Source organism: Bubalus kerabau, chromosome 14 (genome assembly GCF_029407905.1).
Source record: "Bubalus kerabau isolate K-KA32 ecotype Philippines breed swamp buffalo chromosome 14, PCC_UOA_SB_1v2, whole genome shotgun sequence".
Lineage (NCBI taxonomy): Eukaryota > Metazoa > Chordata > Mammalia > Artiodactyla > Bovidae > Bubalus > Bubalus kerabau.
The window spans coordinates 26,386,149-26,407,842 of NC_073637.1; the positions used below are offsets into that span (position 1 = coordinate 26,386,149).

The 21,694-nt window shown below is 43.1% G+C and overlaps 1 protein-coding gene across 5 annotated transcripts in view; it reads left to right on the plus strand.

Annotated features, from left to right (window-relative positions):
• FAM110B (family with sequence similarity 110 member B) overlaps positions 1-21,694 on the plus strand; it is a 153,326-nt gene that overhangs the window by 53,662 nt on the left and 77,970 nt on the right. For 2 of the 5 annotated variants that reach the window (XM_055546042.1, XM_055546041.1), the window contains one exon: positions 19,468-19,556. The gene's annotated coding sequence lies outside the window, so the exon portion shown is untranslated. Of the gene's footprint in view, positions 1-14,655; positions 15,231-19,467; positions 19,557-21,694 lie in introns of those variants that run through there. The other 3 variants (XM_055546043.1, XM_055546044.1, XM_055546040.1) reach the window with 3 other exon arrangements.

A 21,694-nucleotide genomic window follows, 5' to 3' on the forward strand; every position in this document is an offset into this window, starting at 1 on the left:
TCTGAGCCTGGGAACCGGACATTAAACATATCTGTTTTCACACAAGCTTAAAAATGGTGGTTTTTGCATATATTTAGTGTGGCATTCTCACCACATAGTTGGCTGATAAAACTATAAATAAAATACCACTATATAGCTTTGCAGCTGTGGAAAAGATAACGTTTAGCTTGATCTTTTGTGACTAAAAGTTCTGATGTAAGGCAGCTAACTATAGTGGGAAAAGGTTGCAGAAATCTGTGCTTAGGAGTAAAATTGGAGATGTTGAGATGCTGACGTTTCTCAGGCAATCCTAGGTAGTAAATCATTTATTCATGCAATAAATACTTGCTGATAAGTTGCTCTGAGCCAGGTGGTAGTCTTCTGCAGGCTGGGGATATAGTAGTAAAGAAAAACGGACCAAACGTTCTGCCCTAGTGAGCCTTACATTTCAGTGAGATGAAGCTGAAATACAGAAGATAAATATATCAAATATTTGTTATTTCAACTGTTAAGTACTACGGAGGAAAATAAAGCAGGGAGATGAGTAGATGTGTGTGTTGTGGGAGTGGGTGCTGGCATTTTAGAGGGCATGGTTGGCAGAGTTCTGAGATGACCCCTGTGCTGGGTGGGTGGAGCTAATGGCATACAGTGAGAGGATGAATTAACACTGCTGTGACTACTGGGTTATCTCGTGTAAGACTCCGTCTTGGCAATAGAGATTCTCCTCTTGGCCTTGGAGAAGGGAGCTGTGAGCTGTGTCTTGGAGAAAAGGATCACCCTCCCAGCCAGTAGGAAAGCTGGGGCCTCAGTGCTCCAGCCTCCAGGGACTGAATTCTGCCAGCAATCATGGGAACTTGAAGGAGGCCCCTGAGCTTTGCAGAGGAAGGCTGCCCAGACCACACTTTGAGGGCAGCCTTGGGAGACGCAGCTAAGCCACGCCTCGACAGAGACTGTGCAATAGTAGGTGGGTGGGATGCTTGTTACATGGCAACAGAAACTGATGCAGACGGGGACCAGGGAGGGCCTTGCCAGGAGGGGAGACCTTGAGGTGCTGTACTTGGCAATCCTGAGGTCAGGGGAGGAGATGAACTGGAGATGGACATGTGGAGCCAGGCACACACATGGGACTTCCACGTGATCCCTAGGACAGCGACCACAGAGAGGCAGGACAAGGCTTCCAACAGTGGGCCTTGGTGCTCCAGGAAAATATTTTCAATTATTGCATCTCAGGGAGTTTTATGTTTTATTATAAATGTTTGTTCAATATTTGGCCTGACTTAAATATTTTTCTCTCCCTCTCCAGAACTTCAACTCAGTTTAAAAATATTTCTGTTTGGTTTCAATATACACTATTGGATGTGAGACCTGAGGAGTTGGGGAGTGAAACTGGATGTAAAAGTCATCTTACTACCTCCTGCGTCTTCACTGGTGGCTCAGTGGTAAAGAATCTGTCTACTGTGAGGGAGACACAGGAGACATGGATTCAATCCCTGGGTCAGGAAGATCCCCTGGGAAAGGAATTGGCAACCCTCTCCAGTATTCTTACCTAGAGAATTCCATGGAAGAGGAGCCAGGTGAGCTACAGTCCATGGGGTCGCAAAGAGTCAGACATGACTGAGTATACACACAAACAGGCACAATATTAAATGAGTAAACTTTAACTGTCATTTAAAATCATGAAGAATAGAGTCATCATTATTTTCTCAGTGTATACACAGCACACTATTAATACACATAAATGAGATATTGAAAGGTTCAAAGGAATTTGAAATGTAATTTCATCAGGATGTCAAGTCAATAATAAACCTTTTTCAAAACTTGGTAGCAAGACTATGTTTTTAATACAATATGGGGTTTTGGGAGGTAAATTCTAATCAGATCTCCCTTTTCCACTCTGGGAAAAATTATTATTCTATTCTGTCACCATAAATTAGTCTTCAGTTCAGTTCAGTCACTCAGTCGTGTCCAACTCTTTGCAACCCAATGGAAAGCAGCACGCCAGGCCTCCCTGTCCATCACCAACTCCCAGAGCTTACTCAGATTCATGTCCATCGAGTCGGTAATGCCACCCAACCATCTCATCCTCTGTGGTCCCCTTCTCCTCCCACCTTTAATCTTTACCACTGTCAGGGTCTTTTCAAATGACTCTCAGGTCTTTTGTGTATCTTCTTGGCAAAGTGTTTGTTCAAGTGTTTGCCTTTTTTAAGCATTTTGATTGTCCTTTGTTATTGATTAGTTGTTCTTTAATATTTTTCTGGCTAAAAGTTCTTTTACATTTATGTAAAGGATATATTTTCTCTCATTTTGCCTTTTCATTTTCTTCACATTGTCTTGATGAGATGAGCAGAAGTTGAAAAAACTTTTTAAAGACCATTTGATAAGTTTTTTCTTTTACAGTCAGTGTTTTTTTGTGACTCTAGGAAATTTTTGCCTACCCCAAAGTTGCAAAAATATTCCCTTATGTCCTTTTCTAGAGGGATTATAGTTTTAGTTTTTAACTTTTAGGTCTCTGAGCTATCTTAGGTCAATATTTATGGGTATCTGGCTGTCCCATCATTATTTGTTAAAAGGGCTTTTCATCCTTCATTGAATTGTGTGGGTTCCTTTGTGAAAAGTCAGTTGTAATTTTGTGGGTCTATTTCTGAGCTCTCTCTCCCTTCTGCCTTGTTGATCTAACTTGTTCATTCTCATTAAATGACACTGTTGGAATTTCAGCATCTTTAGTAGCTTCCCATCCTTTTCTGGAAGGATGATCCTTTCTTATCAGTTGGAATTCAGGGCAACCACGCTGTGGGTTCCTCACTGTGGCATACATTTCCACCAAATGCAGAATATCACTGATGGATGACTGACAGGAATTTTGCAGGTGGACTGTGTTTTGCAGTTGGATGACTTCAGTTTGTTCAGACATGAGAAATTTGGTGTCATACATTCCATTTCACTGCAATTTAGGTCACAGAGTCATGCTGAAAAGAAACACATATGAAGGCATGAGTGAGCACTGACTACAGAGCAGCCCCAAAACTAGTAAATTGGGAAGAACTTTAGATTGACTGAAATTCCAATTATTTCACACGACTGAGCCTCACTGTTGTTTAAAATAGCAGTGCTTTAGGATTGCTTTTTCTTGGTTCCCCACAGAGGCTTGTTTTGTTTGTTTGTTTGATCCTCCCAAAAGGTACACAGCATCAGCATCTTTGGGGAAGACAGAAATTAAGTTATTTTTCAAAATGAAAATAATAGAAAAAAATTCTGTATATGTTCCATTGCTGAAAATGAGGACATTTTAAGAAAAGTTGTAATAACACATCAAAAAGATGTTCCTTCTCTCTCCTTCCTCACCTGGCCTGTCCCAGGGCAGGGTTTGGGGCAGAAGGTCTTTTCTTCATCTCTATGGGACCCTGGCTCTCAACCAGAGCATCTCCATAGGCTCAAGTATTGATTCTCATCAGTTGGACCATCCATCCCACTGATGGAAGAGCAAGGCCTATAAGGTTTCCTGTGTATCTCACCCAGACAAGCCAGGATCCACTCTTTCATGTGGATGAGCCGTGCCCATTGTAGACAAAATAAAATGAACTAAGAACCACCCGCTTCTCCTCCACCCCCCACTCTCAGGATAAGGGAACACCAGGTACCATCTTCTTAAAGCCAGGTACTAACTTGCATCACATATTCAAATTATTCCTGTTCTTAAACAACACTGAAAGCAAATTTGAAGATTATGCTTGCCCCTTTGGAGGAAGATGATTAAAACTTCCAAAGCTTCTTTAATCTATACAAGGTGCAAAATACCATCAAGATATCAGGTGGGCAGTTCCTGTCGCTGCCCTGTAGACCCCTATAGTGCTTTCACACTAATCTGTCAGGAGCTTTATGCCGTTTATTCCTATGGCAGAACATTTCTGCGATATTCATTTAAAAGCCTTCTATATAATTTAGTACAAGAAAGCCAATTGTGTAGGCTTGACTCAGACTTTGTGTTAAAAAGCATTCATCATGTGCGCTTCCATGTAAGAGGAATTTAAACTCTCCTCTTCGTTAGGAGACCTGCCTGCAGTAGAATTAAAATAGCTTCGCCCTGAATGGGAACACTGACTTGGCAAAGATCAGGAGCAGTCATTCAAGAGGAATGTAATCAGAATACTTGAAATTTAAATTAGCTTGTAATCTGACTTTGAAAATAAAGTGAAAGAGAAGCCCAAGAAAGTTTCCTTTAAGGGGAATTAATGTCCTTCAAATCACTTCCAGTTTCAAAGCTAATAACATACACATGATAAAGGTAGTATGCAGTGAAGCTTATCTTTTCCAGGTGCTTGTTCTGCCCGATACACTGATACTGGGCTTAGAAAAGGTGCCCTGCATAGACAGAACCCACATCTGAAGCAATGACTTTCAAGCATCACCAGAAATTTACAGACTCTTCAGTTCTGTTGGGAGGGACAGCATTTTCCTTTATTGTGTTGATAAAGCGTACACTGTTAACCCAAGCAAGAACCTTAAATAAGTGACACAGATTTTCGATTTTACTTAGAAACTATTCAGATGGTCATATTTTCAAAGGATTCTTTCTCTTCAAATAAGTTCTTCCTCATTCTTGAAGAACAGTATTTTTTCTGCTCAAATCACTGAGTGGTAAACTTTCCAGGAAAATGCATGCGTGCTCAGTTGCTTCAGTCATATCCAACTCTTTTTGACCCCATGGACCATAGCCCACCAGTCTCCTCTGTCCATGGGATTCTCCAGGCAAGAATACTGGACTGAGTTGCCATTTCCTCCTCCAGGGGATCTTCCCAACCCAGGGATTGAACCAGCATCTCCTACGTTTCCTGCATTGCAGGTGGATTCTTTACCGCTGAACCACTGGGGAAGCCTTTCCAGGAGAATAATACTTGTTAAATGAAAAAGCTTCCCTAATTATTATCCCTGCCTTGAACAGGATTACGTAATGAAAAGTTGATTCTTTGTTGTAAAAGGAAATTTAGAAAAGGATCCCTACGTATGAAAATAGAAATAAGAGGAATCTAGGCAATCTAGATTCAGAGAACCAGTCACCATTTATGAAGAACTTCACAGTCAAAAAGAAACTGGGGGGTGATTATTTTCAGTAAGGAAAAAAAAGTCTTGACTTTTGACATACAGGTAATTACACACTTAACGGTATAGGTAGAACAGAGCTCACTTTGCTTCAAGGCAAATTTCTGTTAAGTAAATCCCATTTGCACTTTAATTTCTATTGTAGAACTTTAAAAATTGGTCCCCAGATATAACAAAATTGCCTTTAAAATCCACACATATAAATGGAAATATCTTTCTAACAAAACCTTGGAACCATTGTCTGTTAATGATACTGAACTGTGATTTGCAAGACTTTTTAAACTGTGAGGGTAAAAATAGTCAGTTTAGGCACATACTGAAAGGTGACTGCTTTGCTTTCAAAGTGAATGTAGTATTCACTCACTCAGTCAGGTCCGACTCTGCAACCCCAAGGACTGGAGCCTGCCAGGTTCTTCTGTCCATGGAATTCTCCAGGTAAGAATACTAGAGTGGGTTGCCACGCCCTTCTCCAGGGGATCTTCCCAACCCAGGGATCGGACCCAGGTCTCCTGCATTGCAGGCAGATTCCTGACATTTTGAGCTATCTGGGAGGCCCCTGCTTTGCTCTACCTTATTTTAAACTTAATTCTCACTGGAGGAGTGGCAGTCCATGCTTCCAAAACCTGCCAGAGTTCTGGTCAATCTTCAGTGATGCTAATGTTTCTGCCTTTATATCCAAAGAAATTCTTTTCTTTTTTCTCCATCACTGAACCTTCGTGGCTTCTTTCCAGGCATTTGAACCTGGACATATCTTTTAAGTACATAAGGGTGCCTTTAGGTAAAAGGAGAGAATTATCTAGATGACTTAGGAAAGGAATATCTGAGTCGTAGTGAGCAGTGAGTCCTTGCTTCAGCATCAGCTGAGGCTCTAATGCCTAATAAGCATCAACAGATTGACAATCCAGGCTGAACCTTTGGTTCCCACTCTACTGGTTTGACTTCTGGCTCAGAACAATTAGCACATCAGAATCATGGTCGCTGAAGTTGCTACTTGCTAGCTGGTTAGCAAAGCTGAGCTGTATCCTGTAAACTGCTGGGAGAACAGAGTCACTGACCCTGGGGAGGCAGCAGGCACCTCGGAGCCTGAGATGTTAGAGGAGCCACTCCTTAAAAACTTGTTTCCTGTCATTTTTTCTTTTTCTTGGGTAGGAGTTGGGAAAAATACCAAGTTTTAATTGAAAATTTATGTTCAAAGACTTCACTGGTGGTCCTGTGGTTGAGACTTTGTGCTTCCACTTCAGGGGGCCTGGGTTCGATCCCTGGTCAGGGAACTAAGATCCTACATGCTGCGTGGTACAGCTGAAAAAAAAAAAAAATTAAAATGGTATTTAAATTTAATAAAATTGCAAAAAGAATAAGTTATGTTCAACATTAGTAAGAGCACTGCTCCTGCTGCTGCTGCTTCAGTGGTGTCTGACTCTGTGCGACCCCATAGACGGCAGCCCACCAGGCTCTGCAGTCCCTGGGATTCTCCAGGCAAGAACACTGGAGTGGGTTGCCATTTCCTTCTCTAATGCATGAAAGCGAAAAGTGAAAGTGAAGTCTCTCAGTTGTGTCCGACTCTTAGCGACCTCATGGACTGCAGCCTACCAGGCTCCTCCATCCATGGGATTTTCCAGGAAAGAGTACTGGAGTGGGCTGCCATTGCCTTCTCCGAGTAAGAGCACAGTAGAAGCATTTTAAAGTTCAGGCAAGTTGACCATGCGAAGATAAAAACTACTCTCACTCTCATATTTGCCCCTAGACTTTTTCTCCATGTATAGTCACAGAAATTTGTGCATATATACACAGAAATAATTTTAACAAAAGTAGGATAATATACATCGATTCAACTTTCACTTAATAGTCTGCTATATTTCCACTTAATAAATATTCCTCTAGAGTATAACTTTGAAATAGCTGCATTCTATTCCATTCATTTTATTTATACTCCATCATTTATGTAATGGCTCTTGTTGAATGATCTTTTCTTTTTGCTCTATAATAAAGGATACTGTGATAAATTCTTTACTTGCATTTATTTGCACATATCCTGAATGGTTTGTAATTTAGCACTTGATCCCAACTATTTCCTTAGGATGAGTTTCTCAAAGTGAGTGGCAAGGGGTAAATGTATACACATTTGTAAAATTTTCAAGAAGTTTTTTCAGATTATCCCAGAAAAAAAGTCATGCCTGTATAAGGTTCATAATTTCTAGATGTTATTAACAAACTCTTAACAGTATAACATTTCCCATCTGTGTTGTATTCAGGGTATATGGTTATTTATTTTTATTATCTAGTCCTTTTTCTTAAGAGGGTCAGCTTTTCTAATTACGTTAATACCATTTGGCCTGGATGTTTTAATTTTGCCATCAGCCAAGTGGAGAGAACTTAAATAATGTTTGCAATACGCTGAGCATTCCCTATATGTTTTCTGTGTATATTAACTCATTTTATTACACAGCATCATCATACTTATGGTACAGATGAGAGAATTCAAGCCTGAGGGACTTAAGTAACTTATCTAAGGTTGCCAGCTGGAAGGTGGCTGCTGTTGTTTAGTCGATAAGTTATGTCCTACTCTCTTCGCCTCATGTACTGTAGCCCTCCAGGCTCCTCTGTCCGTGGGGTTTTCGAGGTAAGAATACTGGAGTGAGTTGCCATTTCCTTCTCCAGGGAATCTTCCCAACCCAGGGATTGAAGCCACGTCTCCTGTGTTGACGGATAGGTTCTTTAGCACTGGTTCCTGGGAAGCCCGGAAGATGGCTAGACTGGGATAAAAAATAATGAGACAAAAGGTGAGAAGCATATGATGGTATTATTCTAGCAATGTAATTCTCCCAAGGAGTATCCTTCAGGATGTAACCTCTGAGGTTCTGCTGTGGCCCTTTTCAAGACAGCTACTCTTTGACCTCTGTCATTATTGTGATTCAGTCGCTCAGTCATATCCACCTCTTTGCAACTCCATGCACTGCAGCACTCCAGGCTTCCTGTCCTTTATTATCTCCTGGAGTTTACTCAGATTCATTCTTTGGTCTGTACTGACTTTAAAAGTTTCATAAAGACCCCAAATGAATTTCATACCAAATTATTTTCTGTAGTTACACATTTGTTTGGATAAAAGTCTAATCTTTCAAAGTTAGTCATGTTAAAATATAATTATGAACATGCATGCCATGCATACTTGAAGTTCTTCTATGAAGCTCTTGCTTAAAATAGTAACATGCCTTACTGATGCAAGATTATATGTCTTGATTTTGGACAATACACATAGAATTGAATTCCAGAACTGGTACTGATACTTGATAGAACTGTTTACAACTGTAGAAAACTGCTTTTGACTGAAATGTGTAGGCATTCCACTTCAAGAGACAGAGCTGATATTTAGGACATTCATCCACTTATTGTAATTGAAGGTTTTGTAGGAATTATCCCATGGTCAGTAGAGGGAGTCTAATCCTGGGTCCTTTTGGGAGGATGGAGATTACCAATGAGGAAAACACATTCGAAACCTAAAAATGCCTGGTGGAGTTCAGGAAACTTGGTATGATCTGAGAATGGAAGGGAAGCTTTTAAGCTCAAGACAACTTCTGCCACCTAATTCATAGCTCTTATTAGATAATAATGTCTAAGTATTATTATTATATCTAATTATTGTTTGTTGGTATGTAGTCACTAAGTCATGTCCGACTCTTTTGTGACCCCATGGACTGTAGCCCGCCAGGCTCCTCTGTCCATGTGATTCTCCAGGCAAGAATACTGGAGTGGGTTGCCATTTCTTTCCCATCTAAGTATTAGATTATAATAATTATTGTATATCAGATTTTAATAATATCTAATTATATATCTGTGGATTATAATAATTCATTTTGTGTATGTGTAGGACCAACCATGTTGTTGCTGTTGTTTAGGTTCTAAGGCATGTTCTACTCTCTGTGACCCCATGGATTGCAGCACGCCAGGCCTCCCTGTCCTTCACTATCTCTGGTGTTTGCTCAAACTCATGTCCATTGAGTCAGTGATGCCATCCAACCATCTCATTCTCTGTCGTCCCCTTCTCCTCTTGCCCTCCGTCTTTCCCAGCAGCAGGGTCTTTTCCAGTGGGTCAGCTCTTTGCATCAAGTGACCAAAGTACTGGAGGTTCAGTGGGTCAGCTCTTTGCATCAAGTGACCAAAGTATTGGAGGTTCAGTGGGTCAGCTCTTTGCATCAAGTGACCAAAGTATTGGAGGTTCAGCTTCAAGCGTCAGTCCTTCCAATGAATATTCAGGGTTGATTTTCTTTAGGTGACTGGTTTGATTTCCTTGCTGTCCACAGGACTCTTAAGAGTCTTCTCCAGCACCACAGTTTGAAAGCATCAGTTCTTTGGTGCTAAGCCTTCTTGATGGTCCAACTCTCACATTCATACACGACTACTGGAAAAACCATAGCTTTGTCATGGTTTTAGTGAAAAGAGGAGCAAAGTGGAATCATCAGGCTGTTGGCACTTGGGCCTTCCACACCCTGGCCCCAGGTACTAGAGGCCAGAAGGAGTGAATGAGACACAGCAGATGTGAATTATGCGTGTGTAAGTCTTTTGAGGGCTTCCCTGGGGGCTCAGATGGTAAAGAATCTGCCTGCAATGTGGGAGACCTGGATTCAATGCCTGGATTGGGAAGTTCCCCTGGAGAAGAGAATGGCAACCTACTCCAGTATTGTTGCCTGGGGAATCCCATGGACTGAGGAGCCTGGTGGGCTACAGTCCACAGGATCACAAAGAATTGGACATGACTGAGTGACTAACACATCTTTTTGAGGATTAGTCCTACACTTAAGGGCTTCCCAGGTTGCGCTAGTGGTCAAGAACCGCCTGGCGATGTAGAAGACACAAGGGACAGAGGTTTGATCTCTGGGCTGAGAAGGTCCCTTGGAGGAGGACATGGCAACCCACTCCAGTATTCTTGCCTGGAGAATTGCATGGACAGAGGAGCCTGGCGGGCTATAGCCCATGGGGTTGCAAAGTGTCGGACACGACTGACGCACACACAAATGCACGTGGGCCTCCACCTAAAGGCTTTTTTATTCTTCTTCCACCACGTGATCCCTTACTCTGAGGCCTGACAAGCAGGCACACTCTCAGGGAAACAGGCATCCCTGGGCTGATCCAGTGAAAAACTGACCTGTGATAAAGCCATTTCTAAGTCCAGAGTACTGCCCTCTGTGGCCTACTGGGTGGGCTGGAGTGACAAATGGCCCGAGAGGTTGGGACCATGTAAATCTGTACTAGGGGGATACGGCAGGCAGGTGGCCCCAGGAAATGGGGAGCGGGTCCCTGGGAGACCACCGACCTTCTTGGCACTGTAGTCAGGCACCGCTGACTCATGCTGTCCACCATGCCAGGCCAGTGGGTCGTAGGAAGTCCCTCCCCAAGCAGCTATGAGCTGCCCTAGACCTTCAGCATAGAGACGATGCAGTGTGTTTCAGATCTTTGTATGGGGGGTACCCAGGGCTTCTGCACCTAATGTGGTGACAGCTACCGCCCAGGCAAAGCAAGCCTTGTGTCAGTATCTCCAGAGCTGGCCTCCTTGCAGGACTCCTTCCTGAGTCCTTATGTCTCCTTGCTCCCTGCTATTTCATCGCATTTCACCAGTCCTAGGAAATGAGGATCATTGGAAGAAAATGATCTAGGTTCCCCCAGAAGAGTGCTAATAAGAATGATCAGCAGGGCTTCCCTGGTGGTCCACTGGTTAAGAATCTGCCTGCCACTGCAGGGGACCCAGGTTTGATTCGTGGTCTGGGAAGATCCCACATGCCACAGAGCAACACGCACCGTGCAGCACAACTGCTAAAGCCCGAGGGCCCTAGTGCCTGTGCACCCCAACAAGAGAAGCCACCGCAGTGAGAAGCCTGTGCACCACGGCTAGAGAGCAGACCCTGCTCGCCGCATCTAGAGAAAAGCCCTCACGCAGCAGCGACGACCCAGCACAGCCAAAATTAAAGAAAGAATGATCGGCAATTAATTGTTACCCAGTTTCGAACTAATATATGGGCTCTCAGTGTTGAAAGATAAGACCTAAGAAGGGATTATTGCTTCTTGCTCTTACAAAGTGTGTTTAATGTCTTACACCAAAAAGGCATGAGACAAATTAATCGAACAGCTTTTTAAAAGTGCCCCTTTTTGAGCCAGCAGTCTGTTCCGTGAAGAGGAAGGCAGAGCTGTTGGCATTCCCAGATGAATGCCTGCGAGTGGTACCAGGCTGGATGCTGGCAGCCTCCAGGGATCTGTGCCTTAGGCCAAATCACTGAAGCCAATTCCTCTTGGAGTTTTAGCTCCCGATAATGATGATGGCGCTTTGATAATCCATGCAGGCGCTGCTGTAAAGTAGCACCTGGGACAGTCATTTAAAGAAATTTGTGTCTGTCATATTTTCTCACGGTTGGTGTCTATATCTACATTTCCACAGTTTTTCACTCTTTGATATACAGACCAGGAGTCTCTGTGCTTTGCTCTGACATTTATGGGCCATGCTATTCTTTCCCTTGGATTATTTCTCATACAGTTTGTGGCACCCAAAGAGGGAAGGATGAAGGATGCCCCATAGTAATTTTTTTCCCCCACTACTACTGCTAAGTCACTTCAGTCGTGTCCGACTCTGTGCGACCCCATAGATGGCAGCCCACCAGGCTCCCCCGTCCCTGGGATTCTCCAGGCAAGAACACTGGAGTGGGTTGCCATTTCCTTCTCTAATGCATGAAAGTGAAAAGTGAAAGGGAAGTCGCTCAGTCATGTCCGACTCTTCACGACCCCATGGACTGCAGCCCACCAGGCTCCTCTGTCCATGGGATTCTCCAGGCAAGAGTACTGGAGTGGGGTGCCGTTGCCTTCTGGGAGGATTTGGTTCCTCACAGCAAATCATAATGCCAGGTGGCACTAGTGGTAAAGAACCCGCCTAACAATGCAGAAGATCTAAGAAAAGCAGGTTGGATCATTGGATCGAGAAGATCCCCTGGAGAAGGAAATGGCAGCCCACTCCAGTATTCTTCCCTTGGAAATCCCATGGACAGAGGAGGCTGGCGGGCTACAGTCCAAGGGGTCACAAATGAGTCAGACATGACTGAGCACACACGTACTACTGCTACACCTCACAAACATTATGCATGTGCTAAAAGCAGGTGGAGCATGTCAGTGTTTTGTAAAGGTTTTCAAAGAAAAACCAAAACACAGCAAAGTTACAGAAATGAGAAGTTTGCATGTTATCATTGGATAGGAACTTGGATTGGTAGAACATATACCGATTTGGGGAAATTAAGGAAAAGAAGTTTTAAGAGATTTGATTAATATGATTGAAGGACTGTTAATTTTGAGGAACATATTGGAAGAAAAAAATGACTTGAAGGGAAAACAAATAAATAAATAGATACAAGGATAAAAGTTGCATTTGACTAGCTGACCTCTCCACTGTGAGCCCTTTTCACATAAATATGTCATTTTAAATGTAATCAGTTTCCTCATTACAAACCTTCTCAATTTATATTCCATTGAAAATACTTTTTCAGATGTATGTGGTTAGTCATTCAGTCATATCCAACTTTGTGACTTCATGGAGGCCCATGAGCCTCCTCTGTCCATAGGATTCTCCAAGCAAGAATACTGGAGTGGATTGCCATTCCCTTCTCCTGGGGATCTTCCCCACCCAGGGATTGAACCCAGGTCTTCTGCATTGCAGGCAGATTCCTTACCATCTCAGCCACCAGTGAAGCCCTTTTCAGATTTATAATATCATTTAATCTATATTACAAATCATTCACAAAATGAAATTATAAACCCTCATTTCCCGACAATTCCTTTTGAGATTGGTTCATATAGAGTCAGCTGAGGTTAGTGAATAGTACATATCCAAAAAGAAATAGGGGAAATAATGTTTGTTAGTACAGTGAATACCAGTAATGGTTTTGTCTGCTATCAAGTCTGCTCTTGGCTTGTCACCATTGATTACTTCTTTTTTTTAATTTATTTTTAATTGAAAGATAATTGCTTTACAATATTGCTTTGGTTTCTGCCATACATCAACATGAATTACACATAGGTATACATATGTCCCCTCTCTTAAACCTCCCTCCCACCCCCTACCCTTTCCCACCCCTCTAGATTGTTACAGAGCCTTTGTTTGAGTTCCCCAAGGCATACAGCAAATTTCTGCTGGCTATCTATTTTACATACGGTAGTGTATATGCTTCCATGCTACTCTCTCCATTCATCCCACCCTCTTCTTCCTCCCCCCACCATGTCTGTAGTCTGTTCTCTATGTCTGTGTCTCCGTTACTGCCCTGCAAATTGTTTCATCAGTACCGTCTTTCTAGATTCTGTTCCCATTGATTATTTCTAAATGGTGTTTCTGACAAAGCTGTGCCCTGGAGAAGTTTAGATACTTCTTTTTAGAGTAGTCTGGTACCAGGAAAGGAGGGAGACACCGTGGTGTTATGAAAAGATAGCTGCTATGAATAACAGCTTAATTTATAACTCGCTCTGTGCCAGAGTCCACGCTGAGCGCTGAGTGCTCCCAGCTCCCAGCAATGATGCTGCAAGATACTTCCTGCTATTGCCTCTGAGACTCAGAGACATCCAGTCACTTGCCCCATGTCACACAGCAGGGAATAGCGGATCCCAATAGCCTGGTTGTTGGAAACCATGCATTTCTCCTATGCCTCTCGCGAGATTCAGTTTCTGAAGCTATTTTTACCAAGAAATTGTGCTGTGGGCAGATTTCTTTAATTTTTTATTTTACAGTGACTTCTGGTCCCCCTTTTCCATATCGTGTGCTTCTGAATTATTATTCATCACTGTAGTCAAATTGATGATTTTTGACACCTTGATTAGTACATTCTCAGGATGGGTGGGAATTTACATGGTATTTCAAGCTATATGGAGAGACTAGTTAGCACTTGAGGACAAATAAGTGGCAAATTGCTTATCAAGGTAAATAAAAACTCCAGTTTTATACCACTACCACTAATATTGTCCTACTACTGAATTTATTATTTATTCCTTTGTGCTGAAATCTGTGTTTATTTTTTTTAATTTATTTCACTGAAGTATGGCTCAGATGGTCAAGAATCTGCCTGCAATGCAGGAGACCAGGGTTCAATCCCTGGGTCAGGAAGATCCCCTGGAGAAGAGAATGGCTATCCACTCCAGCATTCTTGCCTGGAGAATCCCATGGACAGAGGAGCCTAGCGGGCTGCAGTCCATGGGGCCGCAGAGAGTCATACATGACTGAGCGACTTAACACACTTACAGTTGATTTGCAATGTTGTGTTAATTTCTACTGTATAGCAAAGAGATTCAGTTATACATAAATATACACTTAATTTTTCATATCCTTTGGAATCTGTAAAGTTTATTTTTAAATTTTATTTTATTGAAGTATAGTTGATTTACAGTGTCATGTTAATTTCAACTGTACCAAAGTGGTTGTTATACATAAATATACATCTTCTTTTTCATATTCTTTGGAATATAAGTTTTTTTTTAATTTATTTTGTTGAAGTATAGTTGATTTACCATGTCATGTTAATTTCTACTGTACAGCAAAGTGATTCAGTCATACCTATATATATACACATTCTTTTTCATATTCTCTGGAATCTGTTAAGTTGAAGGAAGCTGGTCATACCATACATTGATTTAACCACTCTTTGTTTCTCTAGATTGGAAGAAAAACAAGAATGCACTTTAAAAACCACTTCTGGTTTATAAGGTGACCCATCAATCCTCACAGTGACAGGAATCAAGATGATTTTGTCTGCGGGGTTTCATTTATTAAAATTTAATTTGCTCCTGCGCTTGGCTCTGGTCGCTCTGTGCTAGCAAACTAGCTATAATTAGATTAGCAGCCTGCTAAACGCTGGTGACAGCTGAGCCTCAGAGAGCATGTGCCGGATTCCGCCCCAGCCGCTCCTCATTGGTTGCCAGCCGTGCTGCTCGCCGGTTTGATAGGTTTCCACAGAACTCTTTATGCTGCATTGGAGACACGGATACAGAAATACTCCGCTGCGTCCTGGCCACGGCCGAGGTGCTTAGCTGGTAACGTTACAGGAGGAATCGGGCACCCAGGAGAAGGCGGTCGTCTTTGTTGTGAGAGCAGGGCAGTCACCGGCTGCCGAAAGGGCTCAGGGAAAAAGTTTCAGCTCATGGTAATTACTTTGCATCTTTATCTCGCCTGCAAAACACGGCCATGCATGAAATGAAGCGTGCTCATCATGTCATCTGCTTAATTTGATCTTGCTTTTGTTAATATCACGCACCCCTCCAGCGTTCCATCTCAAATATGCTCTCCCGGAGAAGGCTGAACTGGTAAACAACCAGCTTCTTCGTGTGGGAATCTTGTTTTTACCTGGATGCTAGGGTGCAAGTGCTGGGGAACAAATCTTACTGGTTTCTCTGCTCTTTGGGGGAGCCCGACGCTGCATCCATTTAGGTGTCTCTGGAGGTGCATTTTGGTACCCGGGCGACTTTGTTTGCAGGGGTCCGGACTCTCCTGAATAATGAGCCCTGGAGGAGAGTTCGAAGAATCACACTTTAATTAGGACAGAGCTGTGGCCCTCCTGGTGTCAGCGCAGGGTCTCAGCAGAAGTAACCTCTATTGTTTCTTCAAAGATCTGTGCAGCCTTCATTTTGGATGGGTTCTCTTTGTTTTCCCTTCTGTAGTTTTCATGAAGCCTCTTTCTTGTAGAGGATGTTTGCATATCCCATTCTTCCAGAGACACTGCAAGGTGTGTATTCGCCCTGTGCCAGACAGAATTTTTGACTCAGGCTTTGTTTAACAGGGATGTTGTTATGGGGAGTTGACATCACAGAAGGTGGGGTTCTTGCCACTTTGACTGATGTTTGACAACATTTAAAAATTTCTCTTTGTGGTTGCCTGGATGATTTTGCAAATCAAACAGTAAATAATCTTGAATTCTGTAATAAAGATGTTGCATTGGGAAGGAGGAAATAGTTAAACAGCCAAGGCTGAGCTTAAAGAAACGCAAGCAAATGCACTCCCAAGTGTTTGCTTTTCAGCGTATCTAGAGTACAGCTTCTCTGTGGAGTTCTGTTTTACTGGGAAAGAGCCCCCTTGCCACTGTTTAGCCCCCAGACTTAAAAATTGATGTCCTCACTGTATCAGACGGTGGAGACCACAGAAACTTGTGTATTGAGTCACCAGTCACACGGCTGGCTGACTGCCACCATGCGTCTAGGATCGGTGGAGAACCCTGATGGTATCTGAAAGCCGTCAGGAATTATCTCCCTACTCCTGAAAAGCCAGACGTTGCCATTTAAGAATCTGGTTAAAATAATTGCTTTGAATTGAAGCTATAATCTGGCTCAGGGCGTTCAGTGTGTTCTTTGGAGGAGGACAACTTCAGAATACTAACTGTGGTTTCCTCCCCACCCGTACTTCCCAGCCCCTGCAAATTCCCTCCCTAATCCTTTCCTGGGGCATACTCTTTCTCCCAAATAATGGTTTGTAAAAAAGAACAAAGAATATTGGGAAAGTTTGTCGTTTATGGTGATAGGGTGTTGTCTGTAATAAGTTGGATGTGGTTCCTTGTCATCCAGCATCTCAGTTTTGAGATACTGTGTCTGGTGAGATGGTCAGTGGAGGAGTCCCCCTGCAGCCAGCTCTGACTTCCTCTTCGGACGCCCCGATGATGGAAACCACACCCCTGGTCACATCTCACCAGGTTGCGTAGAGGGGGCAGAGGGCACGGTCCAGTTCCTGGCTTTGCTCTTCCTCGCCTGCCTCTTCCTTTTTGCCTGACCTGCTCCCTGTGCAGATGTGGAAAGTAACCTCCTGCCCACAGATGGGCTTGGACCCACACTTGGGGAGGAATTAATTGATGCAATCCCATCCTTGTCTCTCCCCTTTCCTTCTCTGAATCTCATAAAACACTTTCTAAATTACCTTGGCCTTGGAGCATTCTAAGAAGTTGACTGTCTTAAAAGTAAATTATTGTTGTCCAACGTAGTCCGTGTGAACCTCCCTGTGAGCATCTCGTTAGGCTGTGCGTCACGGGAAGCCAAGGGAGGTGGTTCTGGCTGATGTTGACTCTCAGGCTTGGATCCTGAGACTTTCTGTGTCTAGAAGGAACTTATTAAAGATGTAAACATTAATATAACAATGTGTGAATATTGTGTAGTGATTTACTATGATATCCCAGAAGATCTTTTAACATACACTAAAGGGGCATTTTTCTATTCTGATAGCACCAAATAAATTGTTATTTATGTTGTTGCAAAGTAACAAAATCTGCACTTTTATCTTCAGATGAATCACATATTAAGTTTTTTTAACTACAAGAAGGGAAATCTATGAATTTCTGAGATAAAGAAGTAAAAATTAGTGTCTGAGGCACTTGAACATTTTGTTCTTATAATTCTATAGCTCTTTATTGATGAATGACATTTCTGACCTACCAAAAATAGGTCTGTGAGCATGAACTAGAGTATAAAACATATAGTAATTTAAAAGTAAAACATTATCTTATGTAAGTGATGCTTTGTAACTTTTTCTTTTAGAGTTTTATAATCACAGTAGGAAAAATGATAATCAGATTAAAAGTGAAAAGTCCTTCCATGTAAAATTTGATGTTCCACAAAAAGCTGAGGTGAACAGGGTCTGAAAGTTCTAGTGGAAAGAAAGGAGGAATGGTCAGTCAACGCCGTGAAGAAGAGCTGCAGGGTTGTACCTGCAGGTGGCTTTCTGGCTGGTTCCCTGGGCAACTCTGGTATCAAAAGCCCTGAAGGAGGGACTTCCCTGGTGGTCCTGGGGTTGAGACTCTGCCTTGCAATGCACAGGACTTGGATTCAGTCCCTGGTTGGGGAACTCGGATGCCATGTGCCACAGAGCCACGAAGACCCGACACAGCTAAATTAAATAAATAAATAAATTTTTTTTTTTTTTAAAAAGCACTGAAGGAAGTCTGGCATTATATTTCAGGGTTGACACTCCAAAACCTGCCTGGGCTGTGCAAATGTTTTTGGAGACATTAGGCCTCTTCTAGGGGCTTCCCAGTTGGCGCTAATGGTAAAGAACCTGCCTGCAGATGCAGGAAACAAAAGAGATACGGATTCGATCCCTGGGTTGGGAAGATTCCCTGAAGGAGGGCATGGCAACCCACTCCAGTATTCTTGCCTACGAAATCCCATGGACAGAGGAGCCTGGTAGGCTGTGGTCCATAGGGTTGCAAAGAGTCAGACTCGACTGAAGCAACTCAGCACGCATGCGTGCACTCAGTATCACTTGTGGTCTTATTTGTGGTCTGTAATAAATGTCATAAATAGAAACTATCATGTCTTTTCTTCCTCCTATTTTTGCTTCTCAGAATGCACACTAGATTGTTGCATGAAAGTATTTTTATTTCGATAGATTTATATCATGGGATTCTAAAAAAAATTTTAATATATCCAGTAATTTAAAAATGCATCCTTGGGAGTTCTGTGGTGGTCCAGTGGTTAAGACTTTGCCTTACAATGGAGGGGGTGCGGGTTCGATCCCTGATCAGTTAGCTAAGATACCATATGCCTTATGGCCAAAAAACCAAAACATAAAAAACAAGCAATATTGTAGCAAACTCAATAAAGACTTTAAAAATAGTCCACATGAAAAAATCTTTTAGAAAATAAAGAAATAAAAATGCTTCTTAAAGGAATCTCAAAATACCTTCCTAACTGTTGTGCTCTTAGTAATTCAGGGATAGCTTTTGGAACTGCCTGCATTGCCAGGAATCATCATCTGCTATTGGATGCCTGTTGGTTCTTTTATTTGTTTAATTAGCTCTTTTATTTACTTCAATCATCTATTTTGTATGTGGTCATTAAAGAGAAGCCCGTAAAACCTGGGCTTGGAATATAACACTTCTGTTTGACCTTACTATGATTAAGGCCTTCTGCTCTCCTTTTACATTTGATGGCATTTAGACAGATTTTTGGGGCTTCCCTGGTGGCTCAGTGGTAAAGAATCCACCTGCCAGTGCAGGAGATGTGTGTTTGATCTCTGGTCTGGGAAGATCCCCTGAAGAAGAAAATGGCAACCCACTGTATATTCTTGCCTGGAGAATCCCATGGACAGAGGAGACTGGCGGGCTACAGTCCACGGGGTTGCAAAGAGCTGGACACGACTTAGGGACTAAACAACCACCACCACCACCTTTATACTTGCTGTCTGTGGTTAAATATGTCCTTGAAAAAGTTGTCAAAGCAAGAACACTGAGCTTGTAAATGAAATGGTTATATAAGAACTAACACAGGTTTACCTCCCTGATTGTTATTGTTTTCTTTCAAGGTTATTGACCAAGTTTTAAAAGAATTGTCATTTTCTGTTATTGTGCCTATTTTTGTAAAATAGAAAAGAAATAGCCGTCTCTTTTTTGCCTCTATTTTTAGCTATTTCGTGCAGTGGAGAGTACTTGAAGGGAGCAAGGATTCCCTGCGATTCCTGCCTGCAACTGGGCAAACACTTATTCCCCTCTCAGGTAAGTCAACTGCTTTGTTTTGATCCATTCTGAGCAGAAGATATTGATTCTCTCTGAAACCCATGTCAGTATCGCACTAAGACAGAGAGACAGAGGTTTCAAATACTTGGCTATCTGGCAAAAAAAAAAAAAAAAAGGCATTCCGCTATTGAGGTCCTGCAGGACCAAAAATATTGATAACAGTAATGATGACTTCCTTTCCCAGGGGTTTCCATGTTGTTGTTGACATGTCTTCTGGCAGTTACAGTCTTTTAAAGGCTGTGTCATATTAATAGTTACTAGTAATCTCCCTCATATCTGGAAGTACATGAATTTGAAGACAAAATGAAATGAATGAACAGTGAGAAGCACTATGTACTTGGGGAATGAGGTGCTGCTTTCTGGCTGGCCTAATGCTGTGGGGCTAGCAGCAAGTGCCCTGGGGTTTGGGACACAGAGATCTCTGTGGGACAGCCTCCCACGGGAGGTCATGTCTAGAGGGCAGAGCCTCGATGCCAACCAGGGGACAGGCCGAGAGGGTGGGGCAGGTATTGGAGGATGGAATGTTTGTGTCCATCCTGGGAAAGACTGAAACCAAAAGGAGAAGAGGGCGGCAGAGGATGAGATGGTTGGATGGCATCACTGACTCAATGGACATGAGTTTGAGAAAGCTCCAGGAGATGGTGAAGGACAGGGAAGCCTGGTGTGCGGCAGTCCATTGGGTTGCAGAATCAGACATGACTGAGCAACTGAAGAATAACACAGCAACATAAAGGACATTGCTGGGTGCTTTGTCCCACGTCCACACCACTACCAGATTCCTTCCTGATGGTGAGCATGGAAGCTTCCTGTAACCAGACACATCTTCTCATGACGGAGCTGAGGAAGTGGCTGAGCAGAGATCAGTGTCTAGGGGCTTCCTCCGCTTTGAAAGAGGGACTGAGCTCCCAGTGTCGCCAAATGAGGTTGGGGATATTTAGGAAAGAGAGGCAGCTCTCTGGTTAACACAGGTCTGCAGGGACCTGACAGGTGGTGAAAGCAACCCTTATGAAATCACTAAGTTTGAGCCTTGGTGTCCATGTCCCTGAGTGACCACATGCTTTGGTTTCATTGCCAGCCTTCCTCCAGCCTCTTTGCCAGCATTCATATGTAACACACCTTTTTACCTGGACAGCATACCATGCATTTTATAGTTGTTTATTATTGCATCATGCAGAACTTTATTGGGTAGATGGTGTTGGCCTCCAGCAGTCTCAGCATCTAACTCAGGCTGACAGATAAGAATCAGCTCCTGCCTAGTGGAATTCTACAATGTGTGGAAAGAGAGGTTCAAGAAAAAGCCAACAACACGTATCAGTGATCTACCCTGAAATCCATCAATGTTATCACCATGTCACCTTATCCCAGATGTGAGAAGCTCTGACATGAAAGCCTTGGGCTCCTTTTGGCTGGAGGAAACTCAGCGTCTCCTGTTCCTAGCCCCCAGGTCATAGAAAGACACCTGCTCACAGGTTTTATGGAGGTTGCCTCCAACAGAGCCTGTCTTCCCAACTCCACTTGTTCTAGGAACCCACCCCTCTTGATTTGCACTCAAGTGCAGAGTTTTCTGGAATATGAGACTTTCAAGTGCTAAAAGCAGGACAAGTCCCCAGCAACAAGGGGCGTCTTCATCCCTCTTATGATTCCCTGCACCATCCCTCTCCCCTCCACCCAACAGCTGGCTCCTGACAGTAAGGGAATTGGCCGCCCAGGTGACGCAAGTGGTAAACAACCTGCCTGCCAGTGCAGGAGACAGAAGAGATGTGGATTTGATCCCTGGGTCGGAAGATCCCCTGGAGGAGGACATGGCCGTACCCTTTAGTATTCTTGCCTGGAGAATCCCATGGAGGAGCCTGGAGGGCTGCAGTCCATAGAGTTGCAAAGAGTCAGACACGACTGAACACACATGCACAATAACCAGGAAAGTACCGGGCGTGGGAGGCGGAGTAGACACAGGTGTAACAGCTCCTCTGCTTACTGGCCCTGCCAGTGGCTTTCACCTCAAGCCTCAGTTACCCACATCCCAAGTAAGAATACAGACACGCTCCTAAGGATTTGGGGAAGGTCACATGGCAGCCACGGGAAGTGTCAGGGCAAGTGTAGGCCTGGAAGAGTAGGGC